Here is a 22,342-nt window from a genome sequence, read left to right as displayed (position 1 = left end):
ACCTGTTTGTGTCCTGAACGTTCTCAGTCAGATCCATCAATGTCAAACCGGTGTTCTTCTCTGACCACTGCCTCCTGCTGGCCGACTGTCACCTACAGGATGACCAGTGGGCTGGCAAGGGAACGTGGAAGTTGAATACAAAACTGTTGACCCCTGAAAACATTGAGGAGTTCAAAAGGGATTACATATGTTGGAGAACCGTTACACTCCTCTTTGAGTCTCCATTGGACTAGTGGTAAACAGTTAAAGGGAACTTCAAGGGTTCTTTATCCTTAAAGGCATTTGGAGAACAAGAGAGAGATGGGGAAAACTGTCTAAACTTCAGAAAAGCATGAATAAATCTACTCCTACTGAAGGCAATGAGCGTCAATGTCACAGAAGATCTCCAGGAGGTAAGAAGCCAGCAAGCCTCACTCTTTTGGCCTGGTGGCCTCCACGATAATGTTCTGGCCCAGGATTTGCATTATGGAGCAGAATGAGACGTGTTTGTGTTATTTGTTCTCGAAGGTTCACAGGAAGATCTCTGAGTTCAGTGGCCTGAAGGAAGATGATGACTCAGTAACATCATCTCAGTCTGACATCCTGAGAATCAGCAAATTCTTTTATGCCAGACTGTATGAAATGGAACCAACAGACAACATGGCCTCTCAGTTATTCCTGTCCTCTCTCACGGGAGAGACGGGGCCAGTTGTTATCTTGGGATGAGCTGATCAAGGCCCTTGAATCCTTAGAAAAGAATAAACTCCTGGAAGTGATGGCTTACTAGCCGAGTTCTATTCTGCTCTATAGGACTTGATTGGCCAGAACTTGCTGGAGGAGTATGTTAATATGCTTCTGGCAGGGAGCATGTGAAAATTCATGAGGAAAGTAACATCATTCTCATCTACCAGCAGAAGGCAGAGAGGAAGGATATTAGAAATTGGCAGCCAATATTACTGCTGAATGCAGACTACAATATTCTGTCTAAGGTCAACACCAGCCAGGTCAGGTCTGCTCTAGGATCTACCCCAACCAAACCTGTGCTGTACCTGGCAGAAAGGTCACTGAGACTTTGTGCTCTTCAGAGATACAATCACCTATGTGTAAGATAAGTGGGTGGATGCCTGCTTCATCAGCCTGGACCAGGAGAAGGTCTTTGATGGCATATCACACACCTACATGTAGAACATGCTGTCCAAAATGGGCTTTGGAGAGGGAATATGCAATTGGATCTGGCTGCTCTACACCAACATCATTAGTGCAGTCTCAATCAATGTGTGAGAATCAGAAAGTTTCCCAATCAGATCCGGGGTCAGATAGGTCTGCCAACTCTCTCCTGCCCTGTTTCTGTGTTGCATAGAGTCCTTTGCCATTAGGAAGAATGCAAGCCTGAGAGGGGTGACTATTCTAGACCGCAGAGGCCTGCATATCAAAGCATCTCTGTACATGGATGGCTCAAAAAGTCATACAGTACAGAAAAGGTTCTTTGGTGCAGGGAGTCTGCACCAAAATAAATACTACCGGTGCTAATCCCAATTTCCTGAACTTTCCCATATCTTTGAATGTTATATATTTGAAGACTCACCCAAATATTTTTTAAAGGTTGTAAGGTTTCAGGCGTTCACTCCCTTCCCAGGCAGTGCATTCTAGATTCTCACACTCTCTGAGTGAAAAAGACGTTTTCCCAAATCCTTTCTGAATCTCCTACCCCTCACTCTAAATCTATGTTCGCTCATGATTGACCCCTCAACCAAGGGAAGCAACTGCTTTCTATTCACCCTGTCCATATCCCTCATTATGTTAAATACTTCAACCATGTCCCCGCTTCTTTCTCCGCTGCTCTAAAGGAAACAATCCAAGCCTACTTAGTCTCTCCTTATAGCTCAATTTCTAAATCTCAGGCAATATCCCTAGTGAACCTTCTCTGTACCCCCTCCAGTGCTGTTATATCCTTCCTGGAATGAGGTGACCAGAACTTCATACAGGACTCCAGCTGTGGCCTAACCAATGCTCTGTACAACTGCAACATTACCTCTTTGTACTTATACTCTATGCCACAACTGATGAAAGTAATCCATATGCCTTCTTTACTATCCTATTCACATGCTCTGCTGACTCCAGGGATCTATGAACAATTACCTAAGATCCCTCTGTTCCTTTGAGCTATCCAATGTTCTGCCATTCACTAAATACTCCCTCATCTTGATTCTTCCACCAAAGTGCATCATCTCATACTTATCAGGGTTAAATATCATCTGTCACTGGTCTGACCATCTGACCAACCCACCTACATCTTCCTGTAGTGTTAACTATCTCATTCACTATTAGCCACTCTACCAATCTTGTGTTGACTGCAAAATTGCTTAACATTATCCCCAGATTTTCATGCAAGAAAATGAGGACTGCAGATGCTGAGCTCAGATTGAGAGTGTGGTGCTGGAAAAGCACCGCCGGTCAGGCAGCATCTGAGGAGCAGAAGAATCAATGTTTCAGGCAGAAGTCCTTCATCAGGAATGAGGCTTGTGGGCCAAGGGGGCTGAGAGATAAAAGGGAGGGGGATGGGGTTGGGGGGAAGATAGCTGGGAATGCAACAGGTAGCTGAAGGTGAGGGAGAAGGTGATAGGTCTGAGAGGACTGTGGAGCAGATAGGTGGGAAGGAAGATGGACAGTTCAAGAGGGCGGGTGCCAAGTTGGAGGCTTGGGACTGGGCTAAGATTGGGGGGAGGGGAAATGACAAAACTGGTGAAATCCACATTGATCCCCTTTGGTTCCAGGGTGCCAAGATGGAAGATGAGGCATTCTTCCTCCAAGCATTGGGTGGTTAGGGTTTAATGATGGAGGAGGCCCAGGACCTGCATATCCTTGGTGGAGTGGGAGGGGAAGTTAAACTGTTTGGCCACAGGGTGGTGGGGTTGGTTGGTGTGGGTGTCCCCAGAGATGCTCTCTAAAATTTGCAAGTTGGCATCCTGTCTACCCAATATAGAGAAGACCTCATCAAGTGCAACAGATATAGTAGATGATGTGTATGGAAGTACAGGTAAATTTCTGTCAGATGTGGAAGGATCCTTTGGGGCCTTGGATGGAGGTTAGGAGGGCAGTGTGGGCACAGATTTTGCACTCCTTGAGTTGGCAGGAGAAGGTGCTGAGAATGGGATGTGAGCTGGTGGGGGGCATGGATCTGATGAGGGAGTTGCAGAAGGAATGGTCTCTCCGGAACGCAGATTAGGGTGGGGAGGGAAATATATCCCTCATGATGGGGTCTGTTTGTAGTGCTGTTGGCGGAGGATGATGTGATGTATCTGTAGGTTGGCGGGGGTGGAAAGTGAGGACGGGGTGGTCCACGACCATTCCAGAATCTTCTCCTGTGGAGAATGAGGACGTCACTTCCTCCCCCAGCACTCCACAGACCGCAGCCATTGCTGACCACATCACCTCAGTGATCGCTATCCAGACACCCACCTCTGCGGTCACCGGGAAGACGACTGCCTCTGCAGCATCCACCTCCATCAGTACCGACGTGATACTACCTTGCACATCACTTCCCCCCCAAGAGGTGCCATTCACAGGAACACAGATGACTACATTGCTGATGTCACTTCTGCCATCAGTGACACCACCCACCGGAACTCAGCTGGCAACGGCGCTGACGTCACACATTACATCACTTCCGCCCCAGTGGGCACTGCCGTAGGCCCCAGATCCGCCCCTATGGTGAGTGTACTTCTATTGGGGACATCACTTCCTGCTCTGTAACCACACCCACTCAAGTAGCAGCCTCCGCATATCCCCACCCCCAACTCCAGCCCCACACCAGGTCCTAGCTCCCAGCCCTGCCATGTTTATACCATTCCCCCAGACTTGCCCCTCACTGAGGACAGATGATCAGTCTTCAGCAAAGGCCTTACCTTCATCCCAATACACTCCCATATTAATGTGTTTGACTCGCGTTGTGACCTTGAACATTTCTTTTACTGCCTCTGCCTCCCGCTCACCCACTGAGGAACCCTTCTCCTGCTTTCAACACACCCCATCCACCTGGACACCCTGTACAGGTCTGTTACCCACCCTTGACCTCTTCATTTCTAACTGGCCATAGCATAGACCGCCTTAACCTGCTCACCTGCCTCACCCATTCCAACCTTTCACCCTCGTAACACTCAGCCCTCCGCTCCCTCTGCTCCAACCCCAACCTCTCCATCAAAACAGCGGGGGGGGCATGGTGGTGGTAGTTTAGCGCACTGACCTCTATATTGCTGAAGCCAGGTGCCAATTTGCAGCCACCTCCTCCTACTGCCCCCTTGACCACAACCTCACCTCCCATCACCAAACCACCATCTCCAAGACTATACACAACCCCATCACCTCAGCGGATGTTCCACTGACAGCCTCCAACCTCATTGTCTGCAAAACCCCACCACCCAATTCTACCTCCTACCCTAGATTCACAAATCTGACTGCCCTGGCCGACCCATTGTCTCAGCCTGCTCCTGTCCCACTGAACTCGTCCCTGTATACCTTGACACCGTTCTGTCCCCCTTATTCGAGGAACTCCTCACATATATTCAGGACACTGCCTACCGCCTTTACCTCCTCCAGGATTTGTGTTTCCCTGGTCCCCTACGCTTTATCTTCACCATGGACACACAGATTCTGTACATATCTATCCGCCATGGCCAGGGCCTCCAAATCCTCCATTTTTTCCTCTCACGCCGTCCCAACCAGTACTCTTCCACTGACACTCTCATCTACCTGGTTGAACTGGTCCTCACCCTCAACAATTTCTCCTTCCAATCCTTCCACTTCCACCAAACCAAAGGGGTAGCTTGAACCACCCATATGGGCCTCAGCTGTGCCTGCCTTTTTGTCAGGTCCATAGAACAGTCCATCTTCCACAGCTACACTGGCACCATTCCCCGCCTTTCCCTCTGCAACATTGATGACTGTATTGGCGCTACCTCATGTGCCCACCAGGAGGTTAAACAGTTCATCAAATTCACAAACATCTTTCACCCTGATCTCGAATTCACCTGAACCATCTCAGACACCTCCAATCCTTTCCTAGACCACGCCATCTCCATCTCCAGTGACCGACTAACCATGGATATCTACTACAAGCCCACTGATTCCCACAGTTACCTAGACCACACCTCCTCCCCATCCTACGTCCTGTAAAATGCCATCCCTTATTCCCAATTCCTCCGCCTCCACCTGCTCATAAGATGACCAATTCCACCAGAGAACAACCCAGATGGCCTCCTTCTTCAAAGACTGCAATTTCCCCTCCCAAGTGGTTGATGATGCCCTCCAGCACATCTCCTTCACTTCCAGCACCTCCATCCTTGAACCCCACAACTCCACTCACAACAAGAACAGAATGCCCCTGATATTCACCTTCCACCCCACCAACCTCTGGATACATTGCATCATCTTCTGCCAATTCCACTACCTACAAACTGACCTCAAAACTAGGGATATATTTCCCGCCCCACTCTTACGTGCATTTCAGAGAGACCATTCCCTCCACGACTCTCTTGTCAGATCCACGACCCGCCACCAGCACACACCCACTCCCGGTACCTTCCCCTTCTAACACAAGAAACTTCTGGAATGTCGAGGACCCCCAGGCCTCATCACCAATCCCAAACCAGCCAACGACTGGAGGAAGAACACCTCATCCTCCACCTTGGGACCCTGGATCAATGTGGATTTCACCGGTATTCTCATTTCCCCTCCCCCATCTTATCCCAGTTCCAAGCCTCTAACTCAGAACCATCCTCTTGACCTGTCCATCTTCTAGTCCATCTATCCACTCCACCCTCCTCTTTGACCTGTCAGGTTTCCCCCACCTTCATCTACCTATCACATTATCAGGTACCTTCCCCCCCAGCCCCAAAACCCTCCTCCCATTTATCTTTCAGCCTCCTGGCCCACAAACCTCATTTCTGATTTTTCCACACCTCGGATTCTGCCTGACCTGCTGTGCCTTTCTATGGCCACATTCTCACCCCAGATTTTCATGTCTATCATGTTATACATAGAAAACAATAAGGGCCCCAGAACTGATCCTTGTGGTACACCAATGGACACTGGCCTCCAAGCACTCGTACTGTCTTCTATCACTAATGTTATGAAGTTGTAGACGTGTACTTGACCTTTAAGGGAGCTGAAATTTATGGCTGGCACAGAGTGCGCTGGAAGATTTAAAAGTGTAACATTTGGTTGACACAAATGGCTGGAGCTGCAGTGCCATGGTACAAAACAAATCCAAATTTAGCCAATCAGTTTAAATTATGTCCCAGATACCAAAATCCAATCAAATTTGAATTTTACTGTTTTGGATAAAATCAAACCAATGGAATAATCCACTGTTTTGGGATATAGGATCGGACATTTTGAACAGTTGGGGGAGAACAGCAAGGAGCTGGCAAAGACCAACATAACAGCCAGCAGAATAGCTCGCTGAAAGGTACATGTCCATAAGAAATTTGTGCAGCTGAACACTCAAGCCAACCTAGCGGGAAAGTTCGACACCCGAAGGCGACAACTGGGTTTGAAAGTGATTTTCCATAAATTGAAGAGGGAATTCATCGGACCAGTATTGTAGAGTAGGAGGTAGATATGGATTTAAGAGAAAGAATTATAAATAGTTTTTGTTTAATGTTCTGTTTTGGACTTAAAAGTGTTAAATTTTTTTTAAATAGTGGTATTTGGGATAATTCTTTGCTTCCCGAAATTTAACAAATTACAGTGCGAGGTAAGCTTTACTTTGTGTCTAGTTTAAATTAGCAGAGGAGTTTACCCTGTGGAATAACAGCTTGGAGGATCATTGCCAGCATTTGAACAGTTTGGGTCTCGGATTTGTGATTTGGATAGGTTTAGACAGATCCAATCTGAGATTTGGACAGATATGAGTAGATTTGGGGTACAAAAATGCCCAGTAGATTTAAATACTTGCAGGTTAGTGTCCAAAATCTTTAAATAAAATGTAGTTGAGACAATTTGTTTAATTTCGGTTACTTGTGGTTGGTTAAATTAAAAGTGAAAGAAATGGTTCTTAAAATTGCTAAAGAGATTCTGGGGTTTGAAGATGATTCTCAAATCTGCCAAGAATGTTTGCAAGGAAAGAAAAAGGCCAAACTTTTAGAATTAGCAAAGAAGTTAGATTGGGGTTTAACCATGGACAAAAATAAAGCTGAAATTGTAGGGGAGTTATTCAAACACTTATGTGGGTCAGAAAAACAGACAAGTGTGGTAGAGTTAGAAAAACTTAAATTACAGTTGAGGAAAATGGAGTTAGAAGATAAAGAAAGAGAGAGAAGGTTCTTATGTAAGCAAAAAGAGCGAGAAGAAAGGGAGAGAGAAAGAGAGAGAAGGTTCTTACCGAAGCAAAAAGAAACAGAATTTTGAATTTGAGAATTTGCAACAGAGTCAGCAAAGTCAAGTTAACAGGATGGAGGTGAAAAGAGATGGTAGAGATATATACAAATATGTCAAAACTCTGACACATTTTGATAAGAAAGATGTTGAAGCCTTCTTTATTTCATTTGAAACATTGGCTAGGCAGATGGTGTGGTCCAAGGATTCATGGGTAATGCTAATTCAGACTAAACTGTTTGGCAGAATGAGTGAGGTATTTGATGTGCTGTCAGGTGAGGGATCAAGAGACAATGAAAAGGTCAAACAGGCTATTTTAAGTGCTTATGAATTGATACAACAAGCATATAGACAATCGTTCAGAAACATAAAAAAGGAACCAGGTCAGACTTATGTTAAGTTTGAAAGAATTAAACACAGTCATTTTGATAAATGGGTACGGGCCTTAAAGGTAGAGAAGACCTATGAGGCTCTCAGAGAGATTATTCTGCTGGAGGAGTTTAAAAACTCACTTCCAGAGATGGTGAGAATTCATGTGGATGAACAGAAAGTTCAGGAAGTGAGAAGGGCAGCAGAACTTGCAGATGAGTACATGTTGGTGCTTAAGACAAGCTTCTGGTTAGAATTTCGTCCTGTGAGGGACAGTAGTTGGGAGAAGGGGAGATCCTACACCAAGAAACAAAGAGTAGAGAACACTGTTACGTGTTTACCATGGGCTAAAAAAGAAGCCCAAGAGGTTGGAAAGGAGGTGAGAGGCCTCAGGTGTTTCCCCTGTGGTAAAGTGGGACATGTAAAGTCACAGTGCTGGTCGTTAAAGAAAGGCACTGTGGGAAAAGAAGCTAAGCCAGTGACATTAGTGAAAGCAGTAAAGGAAACCCCAAGAAAAGTCAAGGAGCTGCAGGAGAGTACACAGCCTAGGCAGGGGCTGGCTACAGAGTTAGTGCCTGATCTTTAGAAGTAATTCACTTCTGTGACTAAAGATTACTCAGAAAGAGCAGGGGGAGAAGGACAAGAAGTTATAATTTTGAGAGATACAGGATCTAACCAGTCTGTAATAGTAAGAGATGAGTGAATTTGCACTCGTTCTGACCTGTTACCCGAGAGAGTGATCATTTGTGGGATAGATGGACAGAAATTTAGTGTTCCCCTATGTAAGGTTAGGTTGGAGTGTCAACCTCAGACTGGGGAAGTAACAATGGGAGTAATTGACAAGAGTGTCAGTTCCAGGAATTCAGTTTGTTCTTGGGAATAATTTAGCAGATCCAAGGTGGGCATGACACTCCTTGTTGTGAAGAAACTCAAGGAAGATCAAGAAACTGAGAAGTTAAAACAGAAATATCCTGGTATTTTACAGACTGTTTAATAACAAAATCCCACTATCATAAGTCACAGCACAAAGCAAAAACTAAAGAGAAAAAGGTAGGAGTTGAGGTTCAGTTAGTGGACACCCTATTTGACGTAATGATGAAAGAAAATTCTGAACAGGCAGACGGTCAGACAAAAGTGTTTAGTCCTGAGAAGCTAATGGATTTGCAACAGAGAGAGGAGACAATGCACGATATACATGTTGATGCGTATTCCAAAAAGGATGCAGAGGATATTCCTGAGGGTTATTATCTGAAAGAACTGGATAAACAGCTGTTAGTTACTGCCCGCAGAGTGAGGAACCAAATCCAGATGGTGCGGATTTTGATGTGCCTCAAAATATGTTAAAAAATGAGAAAGTCCTTGATGAGTGGGATAGGTTAGTAAACTATCTGTCTCAGGTGTACAGAACGCAGTTGAAAGGTTTGTTACTGCAATGTGAGGACATATGTAGGAATCAGATGGGGAGGATTAATGATATTGTACATAAAGTAGATGTAGGGAATGCTGTTCTGATAAAACAACACCACTATCGGCTTAATCCTTTCAAAGTCAGGCAGGTCCAGAAGGAGGTGGAGGCCATGTTCAACGAGGATATTATCAAACTGAGCCAGAGTGTAGTTCGCTGATCGTCTTAGTTCTCAAACCTCATGGGACTCAACGATTTTGTGTGGATTATTGGAAGGTCAACGCCATTACAATATCGGACTCATATCCAATACTGAGGTTGGAGGACTGTATCGAGAAGGATAGCTAAGCCAGTTACATCACCAAGTTGGACTCAATGTGTGGTTACTGGCAGGAACTTTTGTCAGAGACAGCGAAAGGAATTTCTGCATTTGTAGCCCCAAATGGGCTGTATCATTTCGAAGTGATGCCTGTTGGAATGAAGAATGGATCCACTACATTCCACAGACTCATGAACAGAGTTGTGGCTTGGCTAACAAACTGTGCAGTCTATTTGGATGATGTAGTGATATTTAGTAAATCCTGGAAAGATCACATGGTACAGTTGGCAGAGCTCTTTGAATGACTATGAGAAACAAAACTGGTAACAAACTTAAACAAAACTGCATTTGTGAAAGCAGTGGTGTGTGCTTGGGACATAACTCGGGTCATGGAAGGTTGACTAAACATAACGGAAAGATGAAGGCCAGTGAGGAGTTTCCACGACCAGCCTTGAAGAAAGAAGTGCTTCGATTTTTGGGACTAAGCAGTCTCTATAAGAAGTTTGTTCCAAACTTCAGCAGTGTAGTGGCAGATAACAGATTTGCTGAAGAGGAAAACAAAGATTTAATGGTCAGAACAATGCCAGGAGGCATTCATCCATTTGAAAGCAATATTAACCACCGCACCAGTTTTAACTACACCAAACTTTACAAACACCTTCAAAGTTGCCAGCAATGCTTGTGACATGGGAATTGGTGCTGTACTGTTACAGGAAGATGATAGAACATAGAACATAGAACATAGAAGGATACAGCGCAGTACAGGCCCTTCGGCCCTCGATGTTGCGCCGACCGAGTCCTACCTAACCTATACTAGCCCAATAACTTCCAAATGCCTATCCAATGCCCGCTTAAATGAACATAAAGAAGGAGAGTTCACCACTGATACGGGCAGGGCATTCCATGAACTCACAACCCGCTGTGTGAAGAATCTACCCCTAACATCTGTCCTATACCTACCACCCCTTAATTTAAAGCTATGTCCCCTAGTAACACCTGACTCCATTAGCGGTAAAAGGTTCTTAGTATCTACCCTATCTAAACCCCTAATCATCTTATACACTTCTATCAGATCTCCCCTAAACCTTCTCTTCTCCAATGAGAACAGCCCCAAGTGCCTCAGCCTTTCCTCATAAGATTTTCCTACCATTCCAGGCAACATCCTGGTAAACCTCCTCTGCACTCGTTCTAAAGCTTCCACATCCTTCCTATAGTATGGCGACCAAAACTGCACACAATACTCCAGATGAGGCCTCACCAGAGTCTTATACAACTGCAACATGACCTCAGGACTCCGGAACTCAATTCCTCTGCCAATAAAGCCCAGTACACCATATGCCTTCCTCACAGCACTATTTACCTGGGTGGCAACTTTCAGAGATCTGTGTACATAGACACCAAGATCCCTCTGCTCATCCACACTACCAAGTAGCCTACCATTAGCCCAGTAATCCATCATCTTGTTATTCCTACCAAAGTGAACGACTTCGCACTTAGCTACATTGAATTCCATTTGCCACATTTCCGCCCAGCTCTGCAACTTATCTATATCCCGCTGTAACCTACCACTTCCTTCCTCATTATCCACAACTCCACCGACTTTCGTGTCATCCGCAAACTTGCTTACCCAGCTTTCAAGTCCTTCCTCTAGATCATTTATAAAGATAACAAAAAGCAATGGTCCCAAAACAGATCCTTGTGGTACACCGCTAGTAACTGCGCTCCAAGATGAACATAATCCATCAACTACTACCCTCTGTCTCCTTCCAGCCAGCCAATTCCTAATCCAAACCTCTAATGTATCCTCAATGCCATACCTCCGAAGTTTTAGCATTAGCCTACCATGGGGAACCTTATCGAACGCCTTACTAAAATCCATATACACAACATCTACTGCTTTACCCTCATCCACTTCCATAGTCACCTTCTCAAAGAACTCAATAAGGTTTGTGAGGCACGACCTGCCCTTCATAAAACCATGCTGGCTATCCCTGATCACGTTATTCCTACCCAGATGTTCATAAATCTTATCCCTTACCATTCTCTCTAAGACTTTGCCCACCACTGAAGTCAGACTCACTGGCCTATAGTTACTAGGGCTATCCCTACTCCCTTTCTTGAACAATGGGACCACATTCGCTATCCTCCAGTCCTCTGGTACTATTCCCGTTGACAATGACGACATAAAAATCCAGGCCAATGGCTCTGCTATCTCCTCCCTAGCTTCCCATAGGATCCTGGGGTAAATGCCATCAGGCCCAGGAGACTTATCTATATTCATCCTTTCCAATATTCCCAAAACCTCTTCCCTGCATATTTCCAGGGCATCCATTCTAATTATTTGTGATTCCATATTCACATCAGCAACAGTGTCCTGTTCCTGAGTGAATACTGATGAAAAGTACTGATTTAATGTCTCTCCAATCTCCTCCGCCTCCACACACAACTTCCCACTACTATCCTTGACTGGACCGATACCTACCCTAGTCATCCTTTTATTCTTGACATACCTATAGAAAGCCTTTGGGTTTTCCCTAATCCTACCAGCTAAAGACTTTTCATGTCCCCTTCTTGCTTTTCTTAGCTCCCTCTTTAGCTCCTTCCTGGCTACCTTATAACTCTCAATCGCCCCTACTGAACCTTCACGCCTCATCTTTACACATGCCGCCTTCTTCCCTTTCACAAGGGACTCCAATTCCTTACTAAACCACGGCTGCCTCACAAGGCCCTTTACATGATGTTGGGATTGAACTGCCAGTTGGTTATTTTTGAAGAAACTCAACATCCACCAGAGGAAATACTCTATGATCTAAAAAGACCTATTGAGTTTGGTATTGATTTTACAACATTTTAATGTATATATCACGAACAATGTGCTGGAGATGGTTGTGTACACGGATCACAATCCTCTTACATTCTTGGAACGCTTTAAAGTCAAGAATATAATACTATTTTGTAGGAGTCTTATGTTACAGACTTTTAATTTACATATCGTACATGTTGCAGATTTGAAGAATGTAATCACTGATGCGTTATTGGGGATTTAACTGATAAAGTTTAGATGAGACTGATATCTATTCAATGTTTTTGATGTATAAGGGAAGAAATTAAGATGAACTTAGATTAATGTTATATGTATGTCATGGTAATGTGGTTCAGGAATAGAGAAACAAAATGAAGCCATCTTTTCATTATGGTGGTTCATTTCTTCTTAAGGGAGGAGGTGTTATGAAGTTGTGGGCATGTACTTTACCTTTAAGGGAGCTGAAATTTATGGCTGGCACAGAATGCGCTGAAAGATTTAAAAGTGTAACATTTGGTTGATACAAATGGCTGGAGCTGCAGTGCCATGGTACAAAACAAATTCAAATTTGGCCAATCAGTTTAAATTATGCCCCAAATACCAAATTCCAATCAAATTTGAATTTTACTGTTTTGGATGACATCAAACCAATGAAATGATCTGATGTGTTGGGATATAAAATTGGACATTCTGAACAGTTAGGGGGAGAACAGCAAGGTGCTGGCAAAGACCAACATAACAGCCAGCAGATTAGCTTGCCGGAAGGTACCTGTCCATGAGAAATTTGCGCAGCAGAACACTAAAGCCAACCTAGAGATATCTACAGGGAAAGTTCGACACCCGAAGATGACAACTGGGTTTGAAAGTGATTTGTCGCAAATTTAAGAGGGAAGTTATCGCACCAGTATTGTAGAGTGGGAGTTAGGAACAGGTTTAAGAGAAAGGAGTTATAAATAGTTACAGTTTAATGTTCTCGTTTGGACTTAAAAATTAAAATTGTTAAAATCTTTTCTTTAGACAGTGGTATTTGAATAGTTCTTTGCCTCTCGAAATGTAACAGATTACGGTGCGAGGTGAGCTTTACTGTGAGTCTGGTTTAAATTAGCAGGAATCTTTACCCTGTGCTGTAACTCTATCCTTTATGTCCTATCACTAAGCCAATTTCTGATGCATCTCATCACATTTTCCACAATACTATGTGCTTTAAACTTCTCAATCAATCTCCCATGTGGAACCTTGTCAAAAACTTTGCTAAAATCCATATAAAATACATCAACTGCACTTCCCTTATCCACACACTAGATCACATTTTTAAAAAATTCTAACAAGTTTGTTAGGCATGATCTCCCTCTGACTTCCCCTAATTAACCCATTCCTTTCCAAGTGGGTAATAATTCATTCCTTCAGACTCTTCTCCATTATTTCCCCATCAATGATGTGATGCTCACTGTTCTGTAATTTCCTGGTTCATCTCTGCCAACCTTCTTAAAATATGAAACCACATTAGCCATCCTCCAGTCCACTGGTACTTCTCTATGGTCAGAGAGGATTTAAAAATTTGTGTCAGACCCTTTGCAATTTCAAGCCTCACCTCACAGCAGCCTGGGACGTTGTTTCTGCTCAGATTAGCTGTCAGACCACAGACTCATGAGCATCTGTGACCAATTTGTACTGGTCTCAGGAGCCAAGGTAAATTGAAACAAGACAGGGACCATGTTCTTTGGGACCTTGACTGACTGATCCTTTATTCCCTTTATTTTCAGGACAGATTATCTGAAGGTGCTGAGGATATGGTTCAGAGGGCCAGGGCGTGCTTAAAAACTGGGGAGGCCTGTATTGCCAATGTGAGGCAAAAGCTGGGCTTTTGGATGTACCTGTCTATTGCAGGTAAAAACCTGGTCAACAGGTGTGAGGCAATCTCAATATTGTGTGTGGTGTAGATCTGGCCCATTTCAAGAACCTGTGATGTTGTAGTCACTCAAGCAATCTTCATCTGGAGGTCGAAGATGGAACGTGTCCGCAAGGACAACTTGTACGAAACTCTGAATAAGTGAGGGTAGAATGTACCAAATGCTGCCAATATCCTGATGGCCACCTTTGTGTGTGGTTGCATTAAGCTGTGCATAGACTCTCGGTACACAAACACCAAGTTTCACTCCATATTGAGGTCCTGCCTGTACCTGTACCTGTGACTGGCTTTGTTGCTGCAGAATGTTCCAAGTAATTAGACCATTCCATGCCACCTGTCCTTCATGGAGAAATTTGTAAAGGAAAACACCTTTGACCACAAAATCATCAGGAAGTGGTCAGCACGTAGCATTCTCCAGATGCTGAGGGAAAGGGAGAGGGTGGATCCTATTGGGTTATTCTCTGAGCACAGCAGGTCAGGCAGCATCCGAGGAGCAAGAAGATTGATGTTTCAGGCCAGAGCACTTCATCAGGAATGGAGAAGGCCTCATTCTTGATGAAGGGCTCCAGCCTGAAACATCAATTCTTCTGCTCCTTGGATGTTGCCTGACTGGCTGTGCTTTTCCAGCAACACACTCTCAACTCTGATCTCCAGCATCTGCAGTCCTCACTTTCTCCTTATTCGCTGAGCAGACTGTCAAAGTCATTTGGCAGAATGCCTCATCACCAGAATTTTCCATCGAGCACCAAGACATTGCTTGGCTGGTGGTGAGACGCCCAAGTGGACTGCACCACTGCACGCTGCCCATGAAGCTGCTGCAGCAGGATTGAGACTGTCACGTATCTCCTTCTGGTACGTGCCTTTGCAAAGGGAGTCTGCAGAAAGTTGCAGAGGTTTTTGTAGAGATTCGTCCTGAGTAGCTTGTAACATGGGACTCTGTGCTCTAAGGTCTATTCCTTGGACACACATCAACTACATCTGGAGGATCATCAACTCAGCGAAAGGTGTTCTTTGGCCTACCCAAAACTTGTTGGTCTGCCAGAGCAAGGAGCTGACCTTGACTAAGTATTGCAGACTGGCACATTCCAAAGTTTTAGATTATGTGCTGAGGGACACGCTAAAGCTTAGATCAAGGTGCAGTGCGAAAGATCATCTAAGGTCTTTCTGCTGAAGTTAAGGACATTAGAACATAAGAAATAGTAGCAGGAGTAGACCATCTTATCCATCGAACCTGCTCTGCCATTCAATAAGATCATGACAGACCTTTTCATGGACTCAGCTCTATTAAATAGGGGTCCATCCAGTTATCCACAGCCCGGTGCCTCAAATGTATGTACATATAGTTTTGTACAAGTAAGATATGATATTAGTTTGTTTGTTTGATAGAGTCAAACTCCAATGTTTGTTTTGTTTCTTCGTATGCTACTATACAGAACAGAACTGTTTTAGTGATTATGTATATATATAAATATATTTTTATGCATAAAGTATATTTTTGAAACTTAAAAAAACCTGTTTCGGGGACATTCACATCCTTTTGATTAATTACCTCAAATTTGGTCAAGGACAGGCTGGTGTGACTATGAGTGAGGCAGGATCAGGGATCCAGGAGGTAGTGCTGATGGAGCTTCAGACCTTGAGCTTAACTAACAGGTTTATTGCTCCCTGTGTGGATGAGAGTGGGGGCTGTAGGGAGGCTGAGCACTGTGGTACAGAGAGCCATTCAAGATGGAGTAAAAAAGGGAAATGTAGTTGTAATTGGAGATAATATAATGAGGGGAATTGATATTGTTCTCCATGGCCCGGATTGAGAGACCCAAGGGCTGTGTTGCCTGCCTGGTGGTTGGGTTCAGGCAGAGGAACTTGAAGTGGGAGTGAAAAGATCTAGTTATTGTTGTCTATGTAGGTAGCTACGATATGGATAGAAAGAGGAAAGAGGTTCTACTGAGGGAATATGAGCACGAGGGGCTAAATTTAAAAAAGCAGAAGCATAAAGGTGATAATCTCTGGCTTACTCCCTGAGCCATGAGCTAATTGGTACAGGGTCAACAAGATTAAAGAGGTAAACCAACGGCTCAAGGATTGGTGTGGGAGAAATGGGTTTGAATTCATGGGACATTGATACCAGTACTGGGGAAGGAGGGAGCTACAAAGAATAGCAAGGGAAGAAAGTCCCTGGTGGGAATACACTACGGATCCCCTAAAGCAGGAAATTGTAAGAAAACTACAAAAATAATCATAGATGACTATAATATGCATATAAACTGGATTAATCAAATTGGCACGGGTATTCTCGAGGAAGAATTCATTCTTCTCATTATGAAAGATTCGCATCAACAAGGTTCCTGTTTAATCTTTGTTTCACTGTGAGCTCAGCAGAACATGGCTTACACCTACAATAACGGGGTTGCAACAACAACTTTCAATTATACAGCATCTTTAATGTAGACTAATTCAGAGCATGCTGTAATCAGGAAATGTAGATGGTGGCAGCAGGAGGAGGGAAATATTGGGCGGCACGGTGGCTCAATGGTTAGTATTGTGCCTCACAGGACCAGAGTCCCAGGTTCGATTCTAGCCTTGGGAGGTTGTCTGTGTGGAGTTTGCATATTCTCCTCGTGTCTGCGTGGGTTTCCTTCCATATTCCAAAGATGTGTAGGCCAGGTGAATTGGCCATAGTTGTTAGGTGCATTAGTCAAAGGGGGTAGGTTACTCTTCGGAGGGTAGGTGTGGACTTGTTGGGCCGAAGGGCCTGTTTCCACACTGTAGGGAATCTAATCTAAACAGTTAAAATATAGGAGGGTGAGGTTTTTGAAAAGAAAGACTGCTTTCAACAGAGAATAAAAGCAGTGGGAAGGATGCAGAGTTCTTTCACAAGAATGTTCCACTGATCAATTGGAGTTCTGTTTGGTGAAGAATTTGTGCTTTGCAAAATGTGATGTCACATGAGTCAGATCACTAGCATCAGAAGAATGTTAAACATTTGGAAAGGAAACCAGAAATTCCTTTTGACAATGGTGTAGATTCTGTCAGAACAGTATCAAAAATCTTAATTCGTGGATAAAACATAACAAGATTGCTTTGATTGGAAGTTTTTTTCTCAATCTTCTTTTGAAAATCTCATGCTTAAAATGTGCTCAAAATAATGGTATTGATCAAAAAGATACAGCACCCTCAAATTCACAATATCATCTATTACATGGCTCAGAATTATAGAATCACCCAGAACTGTTCCAGTGCAGAAGGAGGCCATTCAACCCACAATGTCTGCACTGGCTCTGAGCATTTCAACTCAGTGCCACTCTCCTGCCTTTTGCCCATAAAACTGCCCATTGTTTCTATATAAATAAATAATGCGCCTTCCGTGCCTCAATGGAACCTACCTTGATGACATTCACAGGCAGTGTATTCCATACCCTAATTCCTCCCAGTTTGAAAATGTTTCCTTTTTCCCATCACATTTGCTTCTTCTATAAACTATTTAAAGTCTGTACTCTGGTTCTCAGTTCATTGATGATCAGGGAGGTGTAATTCATTGAGAACCTCTACTCTGCTTTCTGCCTGTAGCCCTGCAAATTGCTCCTGTTCAGAAGATGATCTCATTCCCTTTTGAGTTTCTAAGTTGAACCTTTCTACCCCACAATCTGTGCATTGCATTTACTAACTGCTTGTTGTGTGAAAATATTTCACTCAAGTTGCTTGATATTCCTTTGCCAATTACCTTGAATCCGTGCCCTCTGATTCTCAATCTTACTATCAATAGGACAGACTGTTCCCATGTTTTCATGTGAAATCCCGACTGCAGTAAAGTCGAAAATAAACATCCCCGCATATCATTCCTCCAGGCTATCATCGTGGTCACCCTCACATCATCTGAGGGCCAGCAATTCCATTTCTAATCAAAGACTGTTCTTTTGTCACGATCAATGAAACTGTGAACTTAATAACCAAATGGTTGTCCTACGAAAATTCAGATTTAGATGTTGGGCTGGGCCAGTGTTTGAGACCTATAGATCCTAAAGGTCACTGTCAGAATCCTAACCATTCAGCTCAGACAGAACCTGACAGGAAGCACAAACAGGTGAAAGTGAGGGCTGCAGATGCTGGAGATTAGAGTCAAGAGTGTGGTGCTGGAAAAGCACAGCAGGTCAGGCAGCATCCGAGGAGCAGGAAAATCACATTTTGGGCAAACGCGCTTCATCAGGAATGAATCTGAAATCATTCCGGATGAAGGTTTTTTGCCCGAAATGTCGATTTTCCTGCTCCTTGGATGCTGCCTGACCTGTTGTGCTTTTCCAGCACCACACTCTTGACAGGAAGTACAAACAGATCACTTTCACATCCTGTACTATTTTCTCCCTAAGAATCAGATCAAGTTATTCTCAAAGATATTTTTTCACATATTAGAAGCAAGAGGGTTCCTAAGGAAAGAATTGGTCCACTCAAGGACAAAGGAGAGCATTTATGTGTGGAGACAGAGGAAGTGGGTGAGATACTTCATGAGTATTTTACGTCAGTGTTCATCAAGAAGAAAGACGTGGATGATGGTAAGATTGCCAGGAATCTGTTTATATTTTAGGGCATGTTGATAGTAGGAGGAGGTGATGTTGGAGTTCTTGAAAAACCAGGCTTGATGGGATCAATGCCAGGATATTGAGGAGGCAAGGGAGGAAATTGCTGGGGCATTGACAGGGACCTTTGTATCTTCTTTAGCTGTGTGCATGGTCCCAGAAGACTGGAGAATATAGAGTGTTGTTCCTTTGTTTAAGAAGACCAACAGGGATAATCCAGGAAATTATTGGCTGGTGAGCCTTACATCAATGGCAGGGGAATTATTGAAAATGATTGTCATGGAGATGATTTACTAGCATTTGCTAAAGAATGGACTCATTAGGGATAGTCAGCATGGCTTGACTCACAAATTTGAAGAAGTGTTGAAGATGATTGACGAAGGTAAGGCATTAGATTAAGTCACATGTAAACCAAGGTGTGTTGTTAAATTAGATACAAAATTGATTAGGTCATAGGAGACAGAGGGCAGTTGTGGAGGTGTTTTTGTCTGACTGGAGGTCTGTGATCTATGGACTTCCACAAAGATCAGTGCTGGGACCTCTGTTGTTTGTAATAGATATGAATGTTTGGATTGAAATGTTGATGGTTCAATTTGTAAGTTTTTAGATGACACAAAAATTGGTGGAGTTGTGGATAGTGATGAAGGTTGACAAGACATATAGCAAGATATAGATCAGTTGGAAAATTTGGCAGAGAAATGGCAGAAGGTGTTTAATCCAGATTGGGGACACAGTGGCTCAGTGGTTAACACTGCTGCCTCACAATGCCAGAGACCTAGATTTCATTCTACCTTGTGTGACTGTGCAGAGTTTGTATGCTCACCTCGTGTCTGCATGTGTTTCCCCCGGGTGTTCTGGCTTCCTCCCACAGTCCAAAGCTGTACAGGTTAGGGTGGATTGACTTTGTTAAATTGCCCTGTAAAGTTCAGGAATGTGCAGGCTGGGTGGTTGACTGTGGTAAATGTGGGGTTATGGGGGGATAGGATGGGGTGCTCTTCAGTGAGTCGGTGTAGACTTGATGGGTTGGATGGCCTTTATCTACAACATAGGGATTCTATGATTAATTATGAGATGATACATTTTGAGAGGTTAAATGCAAGAGGAAAATAAACATTAAATGGCATGACTGTTAGGAACACTGATGCACAGAGAGATCTTGGGATGCAAACCTATACCTCCCTCAAAGTGGCAACACAAGTGTATGATGAGAGAAAGAAAGCATTCAACATGCTTGCCTTTATCGGTCGGGGTACTGAGTATAAAAGTTAGCAATTCATGCTGTAGCTGTGTATAACTTTAGTTAGGCCAATTTAGTTTGCATTGTGTGCAGTTCTCGTTGCCACACTATAAGAAAGATGTAGAGGCTTTCAAGAAGGTGCTAAAGAGGTTACGAGGATGTTGCTTGGACTGGAGTGTATTAGCTGTGAGGGGAGGTTGGATAAACTTGGGATTGTTTTCCCTAAACCATCGAAGGCTGAGAGACAATCTGACAGAAGTATACTAAATTATCAAAGACATGGATAGGGTGGATTGTCAGAGTATTTTTCCCTGGTTGGAAATGTGAGATACTGGAGGGGCACAGTTTTAAGGTGAGAGGGGGAAAGTTTAAAAGAGATGTGCAAGGTAAGTTTCTTTTATGCAGATGGTGGTAGGTACCTGCAAAGCATCACCTGGTGAGGTGACAGAAGCAGATATTATCACAACATTTAAGAGACATTTAGACAGACACATGAACAGGTAGTGAACAAAGGGATATGGACCATGTGCAGGCAAATCAGATTAGTTCAGAATGTAGAACTGTACAGCACAGGAACAGGCCCTTCAGCCCACAATGTTGTGCCGAACATGACACCAAATTAAATAATCCCTTCTGCCTGCTCATGGCCCACATCCCTCCACTCCTTACTTGTTCACATGCTTATCTAAAATTCATTAAATGCCCTATCGTATCTCCCCACCACTAACCTTAGCAGCGTGTTTCAGGCACCTACCACTCTCTGTGTAAAAACTTTGTCCCCAATTACAATGGGATCATGGTTAGCAGAGACATGGTTAATGAAGGTTTTGGTCCTGTGCTATGCTGTTCTGTGTTCTATATTACTCTTTAATTTGAAGATTTCTATTTACAAGATCCACGCTCCAGCAAAATACAACTGTATGAGTAAATCTCCACATGCAGTTCAGATAATTAATTATTTTATTATTGCAGTATTATAGATTAAATTAAAAACATTTTCAATAAACATGATAGTTGTCCATCTCACAATACATTGTGAGTTATAATGTAAAAGTATCCCAAATACAATCCTCCTGAAAGTTTTAGAATTTCCTGGGAAAGCTTAGATATAACTCAGCAAAATTAGTGAAAGGAAATCTGAAACAGTCTTCTCCAATTTTGTATAATTGAAACTCATCCAGGGAACAATTTGACTCAAACTCACAAGATATGATGACAAAACTGAGGCTCAATGGGTTCAATGAGGGTCACAGGTTCAAATTTGTGAGGTTTGAAGCTTTTCCCCAGAATTGTGGGAATTGAGAACCAGCATATTTTCCCAAATGGGTCTTAACAAACAAGTGGTGGATCTTGTTAGGATTACTTTAAACAGAGACAATGAGGATTTGGGTGAGTTATTCGTAAGGGAAGAAGGTAAAGGAAAACAAGTTCTGCTCTGCATTCAGTGGCTGGAAATTGCAAAATATTTCCTGCAGGGGGCAGAGCTGTCCCTGAGTATCTGAAATAAAAGTAGAAAGCCAGGATGCTACCAGCTGGTCTGTAAATTCGAGGTGGAACAGGGAAGGCAGACATCATTAAAGTGCTAGCCAACAGACTATAGATCCTTGAAGGCAACCCGACAGGCGGTTAAGAGGTTAACAAGGCATATTGGATACTTACCTTTTATGAGTCATGGTATTAGATATGAGAGCAAGGAGGTTATGATGGAGCTGTGTAGAACATTAGTAAGACCACAGCTGAAATACTGTTTGCAGTTCTGATCACCGCACCATGGAAAGAATTAGACAGGAGGAATTGCGATGGAGGTTCACCAGGATGTTGCTTGGGCTGGAGTGACCCTGGTGGAGTTCAGCCAGTATTTAGTGGCAACCTTTGCTCGGGACAATCATTCTCGCTCCCCATAATAAAAAGCTGTTTTATATAGTGATCTGATCTTGCTGGATTGAGAAAGATTTCAGCTCAGGGTGTGATGGCCCTTTTGCTTCATCCATCGCCACTAGCTGTTTAGTTAGGCTAGGATTGGATCTTTTGGTGATTGGAAGGGAGCCCAGAAAATGTAAAACTAAAACAGATTCTTCTAGTGGCGGCACCACTAGTGATGTATCTACCAGTGGGAGGTAGCGCAAGGCATGTGCATTTGCTACTTGGCCTCCCAGTGTTCCAACTTGCAATTGTAATCAGTTGGAATGAGGGCCCACTGTTGAATTTGACCTGAAGCTATGGGCAGCACAGTCTTGTCCTCTTTGAGTGGCCCGAGCAGGGGTTTGTGGTTCTTTACTATGACAAACTTACATCAGTAAAGAGATTGGTAAAACTTTATCACACCAAACATGACTGCTTCACTCTCTATCAGGCTGTACTTACACTCTGCATCAG

At 43.6% G+C, this 22,342-nt stretch overlaps 1 protein-coding gene across 2 annotated transcripts in view; it reads right to left on the bottom strand.

Annotated features, from left to right (window-relative positions):
• Positions 1-22,342, bottom strand: part of arap3 (ArfGAP with RhoGAP domain, ankyrin repeat and PH domain 3) — a 344,677-nt gene that overhangs the window by 180,440 nt on the left and 141,895 nt on the right. The gene's annotated exons all lie outside the window — the stretch shown is intronic.

Source organism: Hemiscyllium ocellatum, chromosome 16 (genome assembly GCF_020745735.1).
Source record: "Hemiscyllium ocellatum isolate sHemOce1 chromosome 16, sHemOce1.pat.X.cur, whole genome shotgun sequence".
Lineage (NCBI taxonomy): Eukaryota > Metazoa > Chordata > Chondrichthyes > Orectolobiformes > Hemiscylliidae > Hemiscyllium > Hemiscyllium ocellatum.
The sequence above is the reverse complement of the archived record's forward strand: the minus strand, read 5'-3'. Positions and strand labels throughout refer to the sequence as shown.